General features: G+C 37.3%; 1 protein-coding gene across 1 annotated transcript in view; it reads left to right on the forward strand.

Annotated features, from left to right (window-relative positions):
• MALRD1 (MAM and LDL receptor class A domain containing 1) overlaps positions 1-20,100 on the forward strand; it is a 694,454-nt gene that overhangs the window by 393,251 nt on the left and 281,103 nt on the right. The gene's annotated exons all lie outside the window — the stretch shown is intronic.

Genomic DNA, 20,100 nt, shown 5'->3' on the forward strand with positions numbered 1-20,100 from the left:
AAATAATTGAAAGGTTAAATCAAATAAGCTTTCATTTTTAGTTCTTACTCTGGCATTTCAGCAATTAAAAGGTACAGATAATAGAATGAGTTTTGTTACTTTTTTACAGAGAAACACTACATTTGGCTTAGCAGGGGCTTATACCATGTCTGGTCGATGACCTCTCATTGGTGTAGCTTTCTAATTCTAGGTAGTGGGCAGCAGCATGGACATTAGATTCAGAAAATTCTGGATTCAGTCTCTGATTCTACCCTTAAATTTATTGCTATGTGTTCTCTACTTCATGTTTCCTGGCTACTGAGCCTCAATTTCCTTATTTATAAAGTGGATTAATAATAGCTATTTTTGGGGTTTTTATTGGCATTATATAGACTGTATCTAAGACCGCAGAACATTATAGTTGATATTATTATGATTTACATATAGTATATACATACAAGAAGCCCCCAAAAACGTGCAGTTGTTTTATAATTTACTGACATCTTCTATATAGACATATTGTACCTGGCATCTTTGATAGAGGAACAAAGAAAGTAAGACATAGACTTTCCCACGAATGAAGTCATTCCAATAAGATACATACATAAATACACACACACACATATGCAAGCAGAGCAAATATCATTATCAAATGTTGAACTAAAAACATCAGGAGCTACAAATACTTGACCTCTTTATCATCACCTGTCCAGACTCTGACAAGTGGTGACTATCTTAGGTCACTGTCCCCCTTCTTGGGGACAGAATATACAACAGTTTGACCTTCCTCACTACCTTGCCACTGTAGGGTCGGGAGAGAGGCCTTGGAGGATGAAGCATTGGTGATTAGGAAGTGAGTGTATGGTCTCTAAAAGTTTTACTTAGCTTTTCACTGCTTGCTCATATTTGGTTAACTCCATCAAAGACAGTCCTTCTTTAGAAAGTGAAGCATACATTTACAACTTCCTTTTCCCTCTTTCCTTCAAACTCTGCCCTGTACATTTTATGTCCGTGTTTTCAACAATATTTTTATGATTTTAGTTCTTGATTTGGGGCTACTGAGAAAACCATGTACTTATATTGATCAGTTCCATTATAAGTGCATGATATCCAATTTCAGCTAGATCAGTATAGCCCTGCAGGTCTCCCATTCATTCTAGAACATGCCTATGCCCAGGCCTCTCAGCCTTTGCTGCCTAAGTTTCACAGCTTCTTGATGACCCCTACTCTATCCCAACCACTTGTATATGGCATCCATTTTCTTGCCTCCATTACTGCAGTATGAGTTACCACTAATTCATCCTGTCCACTGTGCTGGTTGCTCCCTTACTTAACAGTTTCCAATGGCTTCCCCTGGATTGAGTTTTAAATCCTCAAGATAGAAATAAATATACTTTCCACAATATGGCCTTAGACTCTGTATCTAGTCTTGACTCCTCAGGCTTTAACTAACTTTTGCCATTCTGACCTCATCATACTATTCAGGGCTCCTGAAATATTCCATGTTCCAGGGTTTTTAATCGTGTAGTTTTCTTTGTTTGGAATGTCCTCATATACTTTATGCACTAGATCCCACGCAGCTTCCAAAATGCAATTCAACTGCTGCCCTCTTTATTACACCTTCAAAATTTCACATAGGCCCTTCATTTCACTGCAAGACCACCAAAGTACTTTACCTTTTTCTGTAATATAATGGAATTTGATCATGATCAATCAAGTACAATATATATATGGTGTTTTTATTCCTATTTATCTATGAGCCCCTTAAACCCTAATTTCTCCTTATTTTTATACTTGACACTCAGGTCAGTTAATGTCATATAAAAGACACCTAGTAATAGAGTTACATTAAAATACATGTATGTGATTCATGTCTATTGAGATTTCATTTCTTGCCTTCTTCCTGCACTAGAGAATATTAAAATGTAGTGAGCAAGTTAAACAAACCTCCCTTGACTTTATGTAACGCAAGCTTAATTTTAAGTTTTGTTTCTGATATTTTAACATTTTATTAGTAAGACAAGGATGCTTGACTGAGACTTGATGCTAAATATATGAGTTTAGCAACTAGAAAAAAGAAAAAATTCATTTTATCATGATGGGGTTCTAATTTTTAAGAAACCATTGTTTATACTACTGAATTCTTGTCCTGTGTGAATGATGGCTAGACCGATCTCTTTTACTATTGAATTAATTCTTATACTAGTATTGTCTTTCATCTTTGTTCATTTTTTAGGTTTTCAATCCTTTTTTCAATGCACTTTTTATTTCATTAACATATTTTGAGAGTAAAAGCTTGGATATTTTTGACTTGTCAAATACCAAAGAGTATTCCTGTTTTGGTGAATCCAATGATTTATTCAAGCAAGAAAATGCTTCCATTATTTATATGTATATAATATATACTTTTCTGAGTATTAACATTATACATTTTATTTTGTGTCTGCTATTAGAAAGTATTGGTTTTTCAGAAGATTTTGAATTGAGATTACTTTTAATACTCTACCAAAAGATTGCTTTCTCACTTTATAAACAATGTATAATGGTATCACTTTAGGAAGGAAAATCTGTACAAGGATCTTAACTTGAAGTTTGCTATTAATTTGTACACATTTGCTCTTTTACACACATATGTTTTATTTTATCTCTTAATATTCCCCATCCTTTGGAGAAGAAAGTGAGCTGAGTTACATCCAGTAATTTTGTCATAAAATGCTGGTCTTTTTGTTGCATCAAATGGTTATCAACCCTCATGAGAGCACTATGCCAAGGACAGATGCAATCATTCATGACTGATATTTTATTCCAGAACTAGGTGCCTCCTCTTGCTATTCTTCCTGGTAAATGCTTCCTAAGGACTTCTCATTTTTAATTTTTCCCATTGTTCTTCTGTGTTCAACCATATGAATGTTTTTCTCCTTCAGGAACCATATGAAGCATGAAAGACAGTAGAAACCAGCCATCAACCATTAAGTAGGGAATCACCTTGAATATCATAGATTGGAAGTTTTAATTGGGTTAATTTTTACAAAGAGAGTATAGTACAGATCTTGCAAGGATTATTCTCAATGTAGCTTCATTAGAACAATCAGCTCCATGGCCTACTTCTTATTATAGATGATCCTTACTCCTTTTATTTTTTATTTTGGTATCATTAATACACCATCACATAAGCAACATCGTGGTTACTAGATTCACCCCATTATCAAGTCCCTACCACATACCCCATTAAAGAAACTGTCCATCAGCATAGTAAGATGCTATAGAGTCACTACTTGTCTTCTCTTGCTATACTGCCTTCCCTGTGTCCCTCCCATATTATGTGTGCTAATCATAATGCCCCATATTCCCCTTCTCCCTTCCTTCCTACCTACCCTCGCCAGTTCCTTCCCTTTGGTAACTGTTAGTCAATTCTTGGGTTCTGTGAGTCTGCTGCTGTTTTGTTCATTCAGTTTTTGCTTTGTTCTTATGCTCCACAGATGAGTGAAATCATTTGGTACTTGTCTTTCTCTGCCTAGCTTATTTCACTGAGCATAATACCCTCCAGGAACATCCATGTTGTTGCAAATGGTAGGATTTGTTTTCTTCTTATGGCTGAATAATATTTCATTGTGTATATGCACCCCATATTCTTTATCCATTCATCTACTGATGGACACTTAGGTTGCTTCCCTTTCTTGGCTATTGTAAATAGTACTGCGATAAACATAGGGGTGCATCTGTCTTTTTCAAACTGGGCTGCTGCATTCTTAGGGTAAATTCCTAGGAGTGGAATTTCTGGGTCAAATGGTATTTCTATTTTTAGTTTTTAGGAACTCCATACTGCTTTCCAAAATGGTTGAACTAGTTTACATTCCCACCAGCAGTGTAGGAGGGTTCCCCTTCTCTGCATCCTTGCCAGCATTTGTTGTTCCTAGTCTTTTCTATGTTCGCCATCCTAACTAGTGTGAGGTGATATCTCATGGTTTCAATTTGCATTTCCCTGATGATTAGTGATGTGGAGCATATTTTCATGTGCCTGTTGACCATCTAAATTTCTTCTTTGGAGAATAGTCTGCTCATATCCTCCATCCATTTTTTAATAGGGTCATTTGCTTTTTGGGTGTTGAGGTGTGTGAATTCTTTATATATTTTGGATGTTAATCCACTTGTTGGATATGTCATTTACAGATATATTCTCCCATACTGTAGGATGCCTTTTTGTTCTGCTGATGGTGTCCTTTGATGTACAGCAGCTTTTTAGTTTGATATAGTCCTATTTGTTCATATTTTATTTTGTTTCCCTTGCCCAAGGAGATGCGTTCAGGAAAAAGTTGCTCATGTTTGTATTCAGGAGATTTTTGCCTATGTTATCTTCTAAGAGTTTTATATTTTCATGACTTACATTTGGGTCTTTGATCCACTTTGAGTTTACTTTTGTGTATGGCATTAGACAATGATCCAGTTTCATTCTGTTACATGTAGCTGTTGAGTTTTGCCAACACCAGTTGTTGAAGAGGCTGCCATTTCCCCATTGTATATCCATGGCTCCTTTATCATATATTAATTGACCATATATGCTTGGGTTTATATCTGGGCTCTCTGGTCTGTTCCATTGGTCTACGGTCTGTTCTTGTGCCAGTACCAAATTGTCTTGATTACGGTGGCTTTGAAGTAGAGCTTGATGTCAGGGAGGGTAATCACCCCCCACTTTATTCTTTCTTCTTAGGATTGCTTTTGCTATTTGGGGTCTTTTGTGGTTCCATATGAATTTCAGAACTATTTGATCTAGTTTATTGATGAATGCTGTTCTTATTTTGATAGAGGCTACATTGAATCTATAGATTGCTTTAGGCAGGATGGCCATTTTGACAATATTAATTCTTTCTGTCCATGAGCTTGGGATATGTTTCCATTTATTGGTATCTTCTTTAATTTCTCTCATGAGTGTCTTGTAGTTTTCAGAGTATAGGTCTTTCACTTCCTTGGTTTGGTTTATTCCTAGGTATTTTATTCTTTTTGATTCAATTTTGAACGGAATTGTTTTCCTGATTTCTCTTTCTGCTAGTTCATCATTAGTGTATAGGAATGCCACAGGTTTCTGTGTATTAATTTTTGTATCCTGCAACTTTGCTGAATTCACATATTAGATCTAGTAGTTTTGGAGTGGATTCTTTAGGGTATTTTATGTACAATATCATGCCATATGCAAACAGGGACAGTTTAACTTCTTCCTTGCCAATCTGGATGTATTTTATTTCTTTGTGTTGTCCGATTGCCGTGGCAAGGACCTCCACAACTGTGTTGAATAAAGGTTGGGAGAGTGATCATCCTGTCTTGTTCCCAATCTTAAAGGGGAAGCTTTTAGCTTCACACTGTTAAGTATAATGTTGGCTGTGGGTTTGTTATATATGGCCTTTATTATGTTTAGGTATTTGCCTTCTATATCTACTTTGTTGAGTTTTTATCATGAGTGGATGTTGAATTTGTCGAATGCTTTCTCAGCATCTGTAGAGATGATTATGTGTTTTTTTTTCTCCTTTTTCTTGATTGGTGGATGATGTTGATGGATTTTTTTTTTAGGTAATTATTTTTTATTGAAGGGTAGTTGACGCACAGTATTACATTACATTAGTTTCAAGTGTACAACACAGTGATAAAACATTTATATACGTAATTCTAGGTTCCAGCTGTTACCATACCAAGCTGTTACAATATCTTGACTATATTCCTTATGCTATACATTACATCCCGGTTACTTATTTATTTTACCATTGGAAGTCTGTCCTTTTTTGTATGTGTGTGTGAGGGCATCTCTCATATTTATTGATCAAATGGTTGTTAACGACAATAAAATTCTGTATAGGGGAGTCAATGCTCAATGCACAATCATTAATCCACCCCAAGCCAAATTTTCATCAGTCTCCTATCTTCTGAGGCATAACAAACAAGTTCTTACATGGAGAACAAATTCTAACATAATGAATAAGTTACATAGTGAACAGTACAAGGGCAGTCATCACAGAAACTTTTGGTTTTGCTCATTCATTATGAACTATAAACAGTCAGTTCAAATATGAATACTCATTTGGTTTTTATACTTGATTTATATGTGGATACCACATTTCTCTCTTTATTATTATTATTTTTAATAAAATGCTGAAGTGGTAGGTAGATAAAAGATAAAGGTAGAAAACATAGTTTAGTGTTGTAAGAGAGCAAATGTAGATGATCAGGTGTGTGCCTGTAGACTATGTGTTAATCCAAGCTAGACAAGGGCAATAAAACATCCACGTATGCAAAAGATTTCTCTCAGAATGGGGGGGTGAGGTTCTAAGCCTCACCTCTGTTGATCCCCAATTTATCACCTGATGACACCCGTGCGACTGTGCCTGTCTTAGGTTGTTCCTCCCTTGAGGAATCTTACCCGTCTCTGCCTAACCAGTCATCTTCCGGGGCCATACAGGGAAATGTAAAGTTGGTAAGTGAGAGAGAAGCCTTATTGTTTGAAATGGTTAGCTTTTTATTTCTTTGCATATTTATGCCCTGTAGCTTCTATGCCCAGCATTTGTCTTGAGGTATCTTTACCACTTGGAAGAGTTATGATACTCGGTAAATTTGATATGAGGCACGAATTCTCTTTAATGGTTGTAATTAGGAAGGAAGAAGAAAAGCTATAGAAGTAGCAGGCGGACGAAAACATGGGAAGATTGATTATTTCTTTGAAATATCTTTTTGTAGAGTAACTTCAGCATGTATAGGTTTTAAGCTACTACTTAAATTGCGCACACACATTAACATAATAGGAGTATAGTTACATAACCAAAGCATATCTGTAATTACCAGCCATCTCCAGTGAAACCAAGAAAACCAGTTAGGCACCTTAGGCATTTGTGAAAACTTATCTATGATACAGTGGATATTGTCCAACTGAACTTGAACAGTCTGAGAGAAATCAGACAAATTAAAACAACCCATTCCTGGGGAATGTTCACATCCCTTATGTTCTTTTAACAGTAAATAGTCTGTAGTTGTAAGATTTTGGAGCGGTACAATTTGCACTTCTCCTAATTCTTGGTTGAGTTCCAACAGTATAGATCCAGTAAAATTTGTTGTTTTACTGTATGCACAGGCCAGCTTAGATATCTCCTTCATTCCCATGGCAAGTCCAGGAACTGGTGGGATGAGTGCTTCTACAGCTGTAGCAGTGCATGGATCTTTGTTGGGGTTTTTTGATGATCATCTTCTGGCATGAGTCTTCCAGAGAGTGCTGATGTTGGAAGTTCTTTTTCATATCATATCTTAGTTAATTTTCGGGGTAGTCCAATTAGGCTTTGATCCTCTGTATAAACACAAACAGACCCTTTGCCTACACTTTTATATGCCCTTTATACCCTTGTGTAGAACTCATTGGAGGTTACCACACAGGAACTGCCCTTTTTATTTTGTTTTGTTTTGTTTTGTTTTTGGTATCACTAATCTACACTTACATGACGAATATTATGTTTACTAGGCTCTCCCCTATACCAGGTCTTCCCTATAAACCCCTTTACAGTCACTGTCCATCAGCATAGCAAAATGTTGTAGAATCACTACTTGCCTTCTCTGTGTTGTACAACCCTCACTTTTCTCCTACCCCCCGATACATGTTAATCTTAAAACCCCCCTACTTCTCACCCCCTTATCCCTCCCTACCCACCCATCCTCCCCAGTCCCTTTCCCTTTGGTACCTGTTAGTCCATTCTTGAGTTCTGTGATTCTGCTGCTGTTTTGTTCCTTCAGTTTTTCCTTTTTCTTATATTCCACAGATAAGTGAAATAATTTGGTATTTCTCTTTCTCCACTTGGCTTGTTTCACTGAGCATAATACCCTCCAGCTCCATCCATGTTGCTGCAAATGATTGGATTTGCCCTTTTCTTATGGCTGAGTAGTATTCCATTGTGTATATGTAGCACATCTTCTTTATCCATTCATCTATTAATGGACATTTAGGTTGCTTCCAATTCTTGGCTATTGTAAATAGTGCTGAGATAAACATGGGGGTGCACTGATCTTTCTATACTTGATTGCTGCATTCTTAGGGTAAATTCCTAGGAGTGCAATTCCTGGGTCAAACGGTATGTCTGTTTTGAGCATTTTGATGTACCTCCATACTGATTTCCACAATGGTTGAACAAGTTTACATTCCCACCAGCAGTGTAGGAGCGTTCCACTTTCTCCACAGCCTCGCCAACATTTGTTGTTGTTTGTCTTTTGGATGGCAGCCATCCTTACTGGTGTGAGGTGATACCTCATTGTAGTTTTAATTTGCATTTCTCTGATAATTAGCGATGTGGAGCATCTTTTCATGTGTCTGTTGGCCATCTGTATTTCTTTTTTGGAGAACTGTCTGTTCAGTTCCTTTGCCCATTTTTAAATTGGGTTATTTGTTTTTTGTTTGTTGAGGTCTGTGAGCTCTTTATATATTCTGGACGTCAAGCCTTTATCGGATGTGTCATTTTCAAAGATATTCTCCCATACTGTAGGGTTCCTTTTTGTTCTATTGATGGTGTCTTTTGCTGTACAGAAGCTTTTCAGCTTAATATAGTCCCACTTGTTCATTTTTCCTGTTATTTTCCTTGCCCAGGGAGATATGTTAAAGAAGAGGTCACTCATGTTTATGTCTAAGAGGTTTGTGCCTATGTTTTCTTCCAAGAGTTTAATGGTTTCGTTACTTACATTCAGTTCTTTGATCCATTTTGAGTTTACTTTTGTATATTGGCTTAGACAATGGTCCAGTTTCATTCTCCTACATGTAGCTGTCCAGTTTTGCCAGCACCACCTGTTGAAGAGACTGTCATTTCGCCATTGTATGTCCATGGCTCCTTTATCAAATATTAATTGACCATATATGTCTGGGTTAATGTCTGGGTTCTCTGGTCTGTTCCATTGGTCTGTGGCTCTGCTCTTGTGCCAGTACCAAATTGTCTTGATTACTATGGCTTTATAGTAGAGCTTGAAGTTGGGGAGTGAGATCCCCCCTACTTTATTCTTCTTTCTCAGGATTGCTTTGGCTATTCGGGGTCTTTGGTGTTTCCATATGAATTTTTGAATTATTTGTTCCAGTTCATTGAAGAATGTTGCTGTTAGTTTCATAGGGATTGCATCAAATCTGTATATTGCTTTGGGCAGGATGGCCATTTTGACGATATTAATTCTTCCTAGCCACGAGTATGGGATGAGTTTGCGTCTGTTAGTGTCCCCTTTAATTTCTCTTAAGAGTGACTTGTAGTTTTCAGAGTATAAGTCTTTCACTTCTTTGGTTAGGTTTATTCCTAGGTATTTTATTTTTTTTGATGCAATTGTGAATGGAGTTGTTTTACTGATTTCTCTTTCTGTTGGTTCATTTTTAGTGTATAGGAAAGCCACAGATTTCTGTGTGTTGATTTTGTATCCTGCAACTTTGCTGTATTCCGATATCAGTTCTAGTAGTTTTGGGGTGGAGTCTTTAGGGTTTTATATGTACAGTATCATGTCATCTGCAAATAGTGACAGTTTAACTTCTCCTTTCCCAATCTGGATTCCTTGTATTTTGTTGTTTTGTCTGATTGCCGTGGCTAGGACCTCCAGTACTATGTTAAATAACAGTGGAGAGAGTGGGCATCCCAGTCTAGTTCCAGATCTCAGAGGAAATGCTTTCAGCTTCTCGCTGTTCAATATAATGTTGGCTGTGGGTTTATCATAGATGGCCTTTATTATGTTGAGGTACTTGCCCTCTATTCCCATTTTGCTGAGAGTTTTTATCATGAATGGATGTTGAGCTTTGTCAAATGCTTTTTCAGCATCTATGGAGATGATCATGTGGTTTTTGTCTTTCTTTTTGTTTATGTGGTGGATGATGTTGATGGACTTTCGAATGTTGTACCATCCTTGCATCCCTGGGATGAATCCCACTTGGTCATGGTGTATGATCCTTTTGATGTATTTTTGAATTAGTTTTGCTAATATTTTGCTGAGTATTTTTGCATCTATGTTCATCAGGGATATTGGTCTGTAGTTTTCTTTTTTGGTGGGGTCTTTGCCTGGTTTTCGTATTAGTGTGATGTTAGCTTCATAGAATGAGTTTGGTAGTATCCCCTCCTCCTCTATTTTTTGGAAAACTTTTAGGAGAATGGGTATTATGTCTTCCCTGTACGTCTGATAAAATTCCGACTTAAATCCATCTGGCCCGGGGGTTTTGTTCTTTGGTAGTTTTTTGATTACCGCTTTAATTTCGTTGCTGGTAATTGGTCTGTTTAGATTTTCTGTTTCTTTCTGGGTCAGTCTTGGAAGGTTGTATTTTTCTAGGAAGTTGTCCATTTCTCCTAGGTTTCCCAGCTTGTTAGCATATAGGTTTTCATAGTAGTCTCTAATAATTCTTTGTATTTCTGTGGGGTCCGTCATGATTTTTCCTTTCTCGTTTCTGATACTGTTGATTTGTGTTGACTCTCTTTTCTTCTTAATAAGTATGGCTAGAGGCTTATCTATTTTGTTTATTTTCTTAAAGAACCAGCTCTTGGTTTCATTGATTTTTGCTATTGTTTTATTCTTCTCATTTTTATTTATTTCTTCTCTGATCTTTATTATGTCCCTCCTTCTGCTGACCTTAGGCCTCATCTGTTCTTCTTTTTCCAATTTCGATAATTGTGACATTAGACCATTCATTTGGGATTGCTCTTCCTTTTTTAAATATGCTTGGATTGCTATATACTTTCCTCTTAAGACTGCTTTTGCTGTGTCCCACAGAAGTTGGGGCTTAGTGTTGTTGTTGTCATTTGTTTCCATATATTGCTGGATCTCCATTTTGATTTGGTCATTGATCCATTGATAATTTAGGAGCGTGTTGTTAAGCCCCCATGTGTTTGTTAGCCTCTTTGCTTTCTTTATACAGTTTATTTCTAGTTTTCTGCCTTTGTGGTCTGAAAAGTTGGTTGGTAGGATTTCAATCTTTTGGAATTTTCTGAGTCTCTTTTTGTGGCCTAGTATGTGGTCTATTCTGGAGAATGTTCCATGTGCACTTGAGAAGAAAGTATATCCTGTTGCTTTTGGATGTAGAGTTCTATAGATGTCTATTAGGTCCATCTTCTCTACTGTGTTGTTCAGTGCTTCCGTGTCCTTACTTATTTTCTGTCTGGTGGATCTATCCTTTGGGGTGAGTGGTGTGTTGAAGTCTCCTAGAATGAATGCATTGCATTCTATTTCCCCCTTTAGTTCTGTTAGTATTTGTTTCACATATGCTGGTGCTCCTGTGTTGGGTGCATATATATTTAGAATGGTTATATCCTCTTGTTGGACTGAGCCCTTTATCATTATGTAGTGTCCTTCTTTATCTCTTGTTACTTTCTTTGTTTTGAAGTCTATTTTGTCTGATATTAGTACTGCAACCCCTGCTTTCTTCTCACTGTTGTTTGCTTGAAATATGTTTTTCCATCCCTTGACTTTTAGTCTGTACATGTCTTTGGGTTTGAGGTGAGTTTCTTGTAAGCAGCATATAGATGGGTCTTGCTTTTTTATCCATTCTGTTACTCTGTGTCTTTTGATTGGTGCATTCAACCCATTAACATTTAGGGTGACTATTGAAATATATGTACTTATTGCCATTGCAGGCTTTAAATTCGTGGTTACCAAAGGTTCAAGGTTAGCCTCTTTAGTATCTTACTGCCTAACTTAGCTCGCTTATTGAGCTGTTATATACACTGTCTGGAGATTCTTTTCTTCTCTCCCTTCTTGTTCCTCCTCCTCGATTCTTCATATGTTGGGTGTTTTGTGCTGTGCTCTTTCTAGGAGTGCTCCCATCTAGAGCAGTCCCTGTAAGATGTTCTGTAGAGGTGGTTTGTGGAAAGCAAATTCCCTCAGCTTTTGTTTGTCTGGGAATTGTTTAATCCCACCGTCATATTTGAATGATAGTCGTGCTGGATACAGTATCCTTGGTTCAAGGCCCTTCTGTTTCATTCTTTTAAATATATCATGCCATTCTCTTCTGGCCTGTAGGGTTTCTGTTGAGAAATCTGATGTTAGCCTGATGGGTTTCCCTTTATAGGTGACCTTTTTCTCTGTAGCTGCCTTTAAAACTCTTTCCTTGTCCTTGATCTTTGCCATTTTAATTATTATGTGTCTTGGTGTTGTCCTTCTTCGATCCTTTCTGTTGGGGGTTCTGTGTATTTCCGTGGTCTGTTCGATTATTTCCTCCCCCAGTTTGAGGAAGTTTTCACCAATTATTTCTTCTAAGATACTTTCCATCTCTTTTCCTCTCTCTTCTTCTTCTGGGACCCCTATAATACGGATGTTGTTCCTTTTGTATTGGTCACACAGTTCTCTTAATATTGTTTCATTCCTGGAGATCCTTTTGTCTCTCTCTATGTCAGCTTCTATGCGTTCCTGTTCTCTGATTTCAATTCCATCAATGGCCTCTTGCATCCTATCCATTCTGCTTATAAACCCTTCCAGAGTTTGTTTCATTTCTGCGATCTCCTTTCTGGCATCTGTGATCTCCTTCCGGACTTCATCCCATTTCTCTTGCATATTTCTCTGCATCTCTGTCAGCATGTTTATGATTCTTATTTTGAATTCTTTTTCAGGAAGACTGGTTAGGTCTGTCTCCTTCTCTGGTGTTGTCTCTGTGATCTTTGTCTGCCTGTAGCTTTGCCTTTTCATGGTAATAGGAATAGTTTGCAGAGCTGGGACGAGTGACGGCTGGAAGGACTTCCTTTCTTGATGGTTTATGGCCATCCTCTCCTGGGAGAACAGCGACCTCTAGTGGATTGTGCTGTGCAGCTGCGCACAGACAGGGTTTCTGCTTCCTGCCCTGCTGCTATGGAGTTAATCTCCGCTGTTGCTGTGGGCGTGGCCTGGCTCGGGCAGCTACTCCAAAGTGGTGGAGTCACGTTGGAGCAGGAGCGGTTGGGAGGCTATCTCCGTGAGGGGCCTCCCTGCTTCCTGCAGCCCAGGGGTTAGGGTGCCCAGAGATCCCCGGTTTCCCTACCTCTGGATTAAGTGTTCCGCCCTGCCCCTTTAAGACTTCCAAAAAGCACCTGCCAAAACAAAACAACGACCACCAAGAAAAAAAAAAAAAATTTTTTTTAATTAAAAAAAAAAATAAATTTTTTTTTAATTAAAAAAAAAAAGGTGGTCGCTCATTTTTCTTTATTCTCCGGTGCCAGCCTCAGGCCTCTGCTCACCGGTCTTGCTGCCCTGTTTCCCTAGTATTGGGGTCCCTATCCCTTTAAGACTTCCAAAAAGCACTCACCAAAACAAAACAGCATAAAAGCAAAAAAAAAAAAAATGGTCACGCACTTTTCTTATGTCCTCCGGCACCCGGCCTCCAGTGCCCGCTCACTGTTCTTGCTGCCCTGTTTTCCTAGTATCCAGGGCCCTGCACTCTGGCCCGGATGGCTGGGGCTGGGTGTTCGGCAGTCCTGGGCTCCGTCTCCCTCCCGCTCTGCCTATTCTTCTCTGGCCGGGAGCTGGGGGGAGGGGCGCTCGGCTCCCGCCGGGCTGGGGCTTGTATCTTACCCCCTTCGCGAGGCGCTGGGTTCTCTCAGGTGCGGATGTGGTCTGGATATTGTCCTTTGTCCTCTGGTCTTTATTCTAGGAAGGGTTGTCTTTGTTATATTTTCATAGATATATGTTGTTTTGGGAGGAGATTTCCGCTGCTCTACTCACGCCGCCATCTTCCACCCCCTTCTGTTGATGGATTTTTGAATGTTGTACCATCTTTGCATCCCTGGCATAAATCCTACTTGATCATGATGGATGATCTTTTTGATGTATTTTTGAATTCAGTTTGCTAATATTTTGTTGAGTATTTTTGCATCTATGTTCATCAGCGATATTGGTCTGTAATTTTCTCTTTTTGGGTGGGGTCTTGCCTGTTTTTGGTATTAGAGTGATGCTGGCCTCACAGAATGAATTTAGGAGTATTCCCTCCCCTTGTACTTTTTGGTGACTTTAAGGAGGGATGGGTATTAGGTCTTCACTAAATGTTTGATAAAATTCAGCGGTGAAACCTTCTGATCCAGAGTTTTTGTTCTCAGGTAGTTTTTTAATTACCAATCATTTTTTTTTTGCTGGTAATTGGTCTATTCAGATTTTCTCTTTCTTCCTGGGTCAGCCTTGGAAGGTTTAATTTTTCTAGGAAGTTATCCATTTCTTCTAGGTTATCCAGTTTGTTAGCATATAATTTTTCATAGTATTCTTTCATAATTGTTTGTATTTCTGTGGTGAATTCTTGTACCTTTTGATGTCACATAATATTTAGAGCAGTTATATCTCTCAGGGAAATTTTCCATAAAAGTGTAATACCTCCCTGTTTAGAGAACATACCTTTTAATGGATTTTTAAATGTTTGTTATTATGTGTTATACAATTTAAACCCATCAAAATTAGTGTTTACCTGGGAGTTATACCAGTAGAAGTTTTATATGGAACATCAAGTCAATTTCAATTAATATGAACAATTCCATGCAATATCTTAATTTACCAACCTAAAATTAAATATACATTTATTGGTTAAACAAATGCTTTTATAGTGCCTACAATATGCCAAGCCCTATTTTAGGTATGGGGATACAGAGGTAGGTGAGGTAGAGAATGCTTTTGTCCTCATAGATCTTACATTGAGGTGAGAAAGACAGGGAATGATTCTTAAAATGTAAAAGCCAAGATGATACTGGAAAATGAGAAGTGGTACGTGCTGTAAACAGTAAAACAGGGTGGTAATGTATGAGAATGAAACCTAACTTGAAGGTTCTAGAAGACTTCTCCAAGGTGGCAGTTGAAGAGACAAAAACCATTCACTAAATATTATAGTCCTCTAATTCTATCAGTTGCTTTCCTGATATGGTCTTCTCTTTCCTCCCCAATCTCAGAATATTCTAGGCCCATGTCAACAGTTTGAAAAGGAAATGGAAATATTTTCAATGCTTTGTAATAGGGAGGTTTTCAGGTAAAATTTTTATATTGCATACACATTTGGTATCAGTTATGTAATGAATTTTTTTTACTCTTCACACAAAAATGTGTGCCCAGATGCATACCTTATATATGTAGTTATTTGAACACCCACTATATGCAAAGCACTGTGATAGATACTACTTATCAGATTTTGTTCCATTTACCTAATGGAAAAGGCAGATATGTACCTAGTTTTCACACCAGTGAAGACTACTTAAGTGTAGTAGATGCTATGAAGGAGCAGGAGATAGTGCTCTGAGGGTCAGTGGCAGGGATGTGTGACCTAGGTGAGATCAATGAAGATTGCATGAGGAAATGGTGATTCCACTGAAACACAAGTAGGAATTGACTGTGTTGAAAGGGGAAAAGGAGAAGGGCATTTCATGTAAGCATGCGGAGTGCAAAGGAGATGGTCATTGGTGGGCTGCAAGGGTGTGGGTGTGGCTACTGCAGGAGGAAGGAAGAGAAGCCTGGTAGGAAATGAAAGTGGGCAGAGAGCCTCTGAGCCCTTTTACATGAGATTCAGTTGTCTGCTAATTGAGCCATAGCAGCCCCCTGATGTCACTATATAGACACTGATTTCATATGCTCACACTTGATAGGGCCCATTTTTAATAGCATGCCAATCGTACTGCTCGTTGAACATACTGCATGTTCATGATTTACTCCACCATGAAGATAGATGTATCCATGCCACAGTTATCCTTTAAGATAACCTCATGTTTTTTTCTGTTTAAAGAATATCTTAATGGCACATTCAGTGGATGATAAAATGGTCATGGGTCAGAAAGGTTGTGGCACGCTTAATGTCCAGATCCAACAACCAATGACAGTTCAGTTTAGCCATGTAGTAGAGAAATTTTAAGACCTAAAGACAATTGTCAGATGTTGCTCTACTGAATTCCAATCATGAACATGGAAGAAAATGACCATGTGAACATGGAGAAAAGAAATTACACTTGTGTGGGAAATGGAGAGGCTCAAATGAGAGTCATACATCAGGACTTTGTGTCCACTCCATAAACAGACAGGGACAAACTGTGTGAACTTCTTTAGACCATGTTAACATGCAGCTGCAAATCCCAAAGGGAGATCCATATATATCTATATGCATATAGATATTTGTGTCATTTTATGTGCTTGTATGAGTGAAAAAGAAACTAAACTTTCTACCTTGTATGATGTAAATGTTTTTATGAATGTAGTTGGAAACCCTGGAAAGATTGATATGATAAAGATGAAAGTGATTATAAGAAATTAATTACACAGATTCAGCTTTATTATCTCTATACTTTGCATTAAAGTGTTTCACCTAAAAGGCCCATATTGGTTGCCTAAATTTTTTTTTAACTGAGGTATTGTTGATATACAATCTCATATTGGTTTCAAATGTACAACACAGTGGTTCAACAGTTACCCATATTATTAAATCCTCACTCCCTCTAGTTTTGTTACTATCTATCTATGTGGAAAGTTGTTACAGAATTTTTTACTGTATTTTCCATGCCGCACTGCAATCCTGTGACCAACTTATATCGTGATTGTGAATTATTGTGCCCCTTTATCCCTCTCACCTTCTCTCCCAACCTGTCCCAACCACTCCCCCTTCATAACCACTGTCACTTCTCAGTGTCTGTGAGTCTACTGCCATTTTGTTCCTTCCATTTTGCTTTGTTTTTATGTTCTACAAGTAAGTGAAATCATGCAGTATTTGTCTTTCTCTGCCTGGTTTATGTCACTGAGCATAATACCCTCTAAATCCATCCATGTTGTTGCAAAGAGCAGGATTTCTTTTCTTTTTATGGCTGGATAATATTCCATTGTATATATTTACTACATCTTCTTTATCCATTCATCTATTGATGGACATCTTGGCTTGTAAATAGCTCAGGGATAAACATAGGGGTACATATATCTTCTAAGATTTGGGATTTTGTTTTCTTCAGGTAAATTTCTAAGAGTAGAATTACTAGGTCATATGGTATTTCTATTTTTGTTTTTTTGAGAAACCTCCATACTGCTTTCTACAGTGGTTGCACCAATTTACATTCCTACCAACAGTGCAGGAGGATTCCCATTTCTTTGCATCCTCACCAACATTTGTTATTTCTTGTCTTTTGGATAGTGGCCATTTTAACTGGTGTGACATGATATCTCCTTGTGGTTTGGATTTGCAATTCCCTGATGATTAGCAGTGTGGAGCATCTTTTCATGTGCCTGTTGGCTATCTGTATTTCTTCTTCTGAAAAGTATTTGTACAGCTCTTCTGTCCATTTTTTAATTGGGTGATTTGCTTTCTGCGTGTTGAGGTGTATGAATTCTTTATATGCTTTGGATGTTAAACCCTTATCAGAAGAGTCATGAGTTTTTCTCTCATACTTTAGGTAGCATTTTTTTGTTCTGCTGATGGTGTGCTTTGCTATACAGAAGTTTTTTTTACTTAGATGTGGTCTCTCATGTTTATTTTTTACTTTGTTTCCCTTGCGTGAGGAGATATGTCCAGGAAAAAAATTGCTTATGCTTATGTTCAAGAGATTTTTGCCTATATTTTCCTCTAAGAGTTTCATGGTTTCATGACTTACATTCAGGTCTTTGATCCATTTCGAGTTTACTTTTGTGTATGGGGTTAGACTATAATGCAGTTTCATTCTCTTGCATGTAGCTGTCCAGTTTTGCTAACACCAGTTGTTGAAGAAGCTGTCATTTCCCCATTGTAAGTCCATGGATCCTTTATCATGCATTAATTTTCCATATATGGTTGGGTTTATATCTGGGCTCTCCAGTCTGTTCCATTGGTCTATGGTTCTGTTCTTGTGCCAGTACCAAACTGTTTTGATTACTGTGGCTTTGAAGTAGAGCTTGAAGTTAGGGAGCATAATTCCCCCAGCTTTATTCTTTCTTCTCAGGATTGCTTTGGCTATTTGGGGGTCTTTTTTGGTTCCATATGAATGTTAGTACTATTTGTTCTAATTCACTGAAAAATGCTCTTGGTATTTTGATAGGGATTGCATTGAATTTGTAAAATGCCTTGGGCAGGATGGCCATTTTTGAACACAGCATAGATTTCCATTTATTTGTGTCTTCTTTAAATTCTTTCATATGTGTCTTATAGTTTCCAGAGTACAGGTCTTTCATCTCCTTGGTTAGGTTTATTCTCAGGTATTTTATTCTTTTTGATGCAACTTAAAAGGAGTTGTTTTCCTGATTTCTCTTTTTGCTGGTTTGTTGTTAGTATATAGGAATGCAACAGATTTCTGTGTATTAATTTTGTATCCTCCAGCTTTGCTGAATTTGGCTATTTAATAGTTTTTTGGTGAAATCTTTAGGGTTATCTATAAGTATTATCATGTCATCTTCAAATAGTGACTGCTTTACCTCTTCTTTACCAATTTGGATGCTTTACATCTCTTTGTTTTGTCTTAATTCCATGGTGAGGACCTCCAGTACTATGTTTATAAAAGTGGTGAGAGTGAGCATCCTTGTCTTGTTCCTCTTAAAGGAAAAGATTTCAGCTTTTTGCTATTAAGTGGTTGCCTAAATTTTTAAAGTAACCTTGTCGAGAAATAAATGTTTTGGACTTAAAGGAACATTATTTCATAAAAAATATGAGGATATTCTATTTAAAATGATATCACAGAATGTACATGTGAAACTACACACATCTTCCCAATAAGTGCATTGATCTAACTCTCAAAATTGCTTTCTCAGGGCAGAAAAATTCAATTCTTATAAACACAAGAGCCACTGACTGAAGAGACCTTACTCCAAGTATAATAGATGTTTGGAAAGATTTTTGGCTACAGAAAACAGTCTGTGCCTGTTGGCTCTCCATGTTACCAGATTTTCATATCCCTTCTGGGACATACGATGCAAAGACAACACTTAGGAACCTCACCACCTCTTGGCTCCTTGAGTCTTGAGCTCCCTAACTTGTCTGCCTTCTTTTCTCCACTTTCCAGAATCTTATGTTAATGTAAAGCTATATATATAATGTCCAGGGCTTTTAGCTCTTCCTATTATTAGCAAGAGGAGTACGGAAAATAAGTCCACTAAAATCTTCCAGGAAGAAACAACCATAGTGACTTAATTAGTATAACCTTGTTGGAAAAAGGGATCAGAGAATGATACAGAAACTCTAGAAACAGATGGAAAATATGATAAATGTGTCAGTGGATAAAAGAATTGCTGATCAATTATTTTTGGAAAAACTGGCTGGTAACTTAGGGAAAATTTATATATTCACCTCAAATGTATGAAAATTCCAAGCAGCTATACTTTATTTATAATAGATCTGCAATTTTATAGCTCTATCGTTTTAGCATTTCTCACTGCTTTTCTTACATGACCCCAAGTAAAAGTGGCATTAAGTATGAAGGCAACCACACTGCCCAACCAAATCCATAGTACATACGGTAAAGGACACAAGGGAAGTCAGTTCAAAGCTGGGTTAAAAGGTTAAATTGTAAGAAGAGAGTGTTACTCAAATTTCTGCATTTATATAATTTAATCATTATATCAAGGTATTCTTTTTTACTATTATTAATGTGGCTAGTCACTTTTCATATGTTTCTCACCTAAGGTTCTTTCATTTAATGTCCACATGAATGCAACAGATGTGTATCCTCAGGAAACAGTAGAGTCATGAATTCGGAGATATTTCTTTTTCTCAGTTTCAAATGAATGGAAATTAGAATATTAAGTAAATAACTCAACAGTGTATGTGGAACAAAAATTAGAAGATTGATATATAACCACTTTTTAAAAAGTTGTTCTGATACATATACATATATATATATATGTATACACACACACACATACATTTATATACTGCTTCTATAGCAGTTTATTTTTATGATTTCCTCCTGTATTAGAGTATTACCTCCATAGGTGAGGCTCATTACTTTTCATATTTTTATTCCTGTTGTCTACCATTATGTGTGACACAATGTGAGCTTTGAATGTTGGCTGAATAAATGAATGACTGGATGGATGAGTCAGTGAATCAGTTTCCATTGCACATTTGGGTGAATACTTGTGATGATGATGGGGGTAAGATTTGATATATCTGAAGAGAAACAACAGCCAATATATTAGAATGATATTGTATAATAACCCATCATGAGGTTGATCCATAGTTGGTTTTCAAAAGAAATCACTCTCTTTTTCTTTTCC

This window comes from Manis pentadactyla, chromosome 3, assembly GCF_030020395.1.
Source record: "Manis pentadactyla isolate mManPen7 chromosome 3, mManPen7.hap1, whole genome shotgun sequence".
In the NCBI taxonomy this organism is placed as follows: Eukaryota; Metazoa; Chordata; class Mammalia; order Pholidota; family Manidae; genus Manis; species Manis pentadactyla.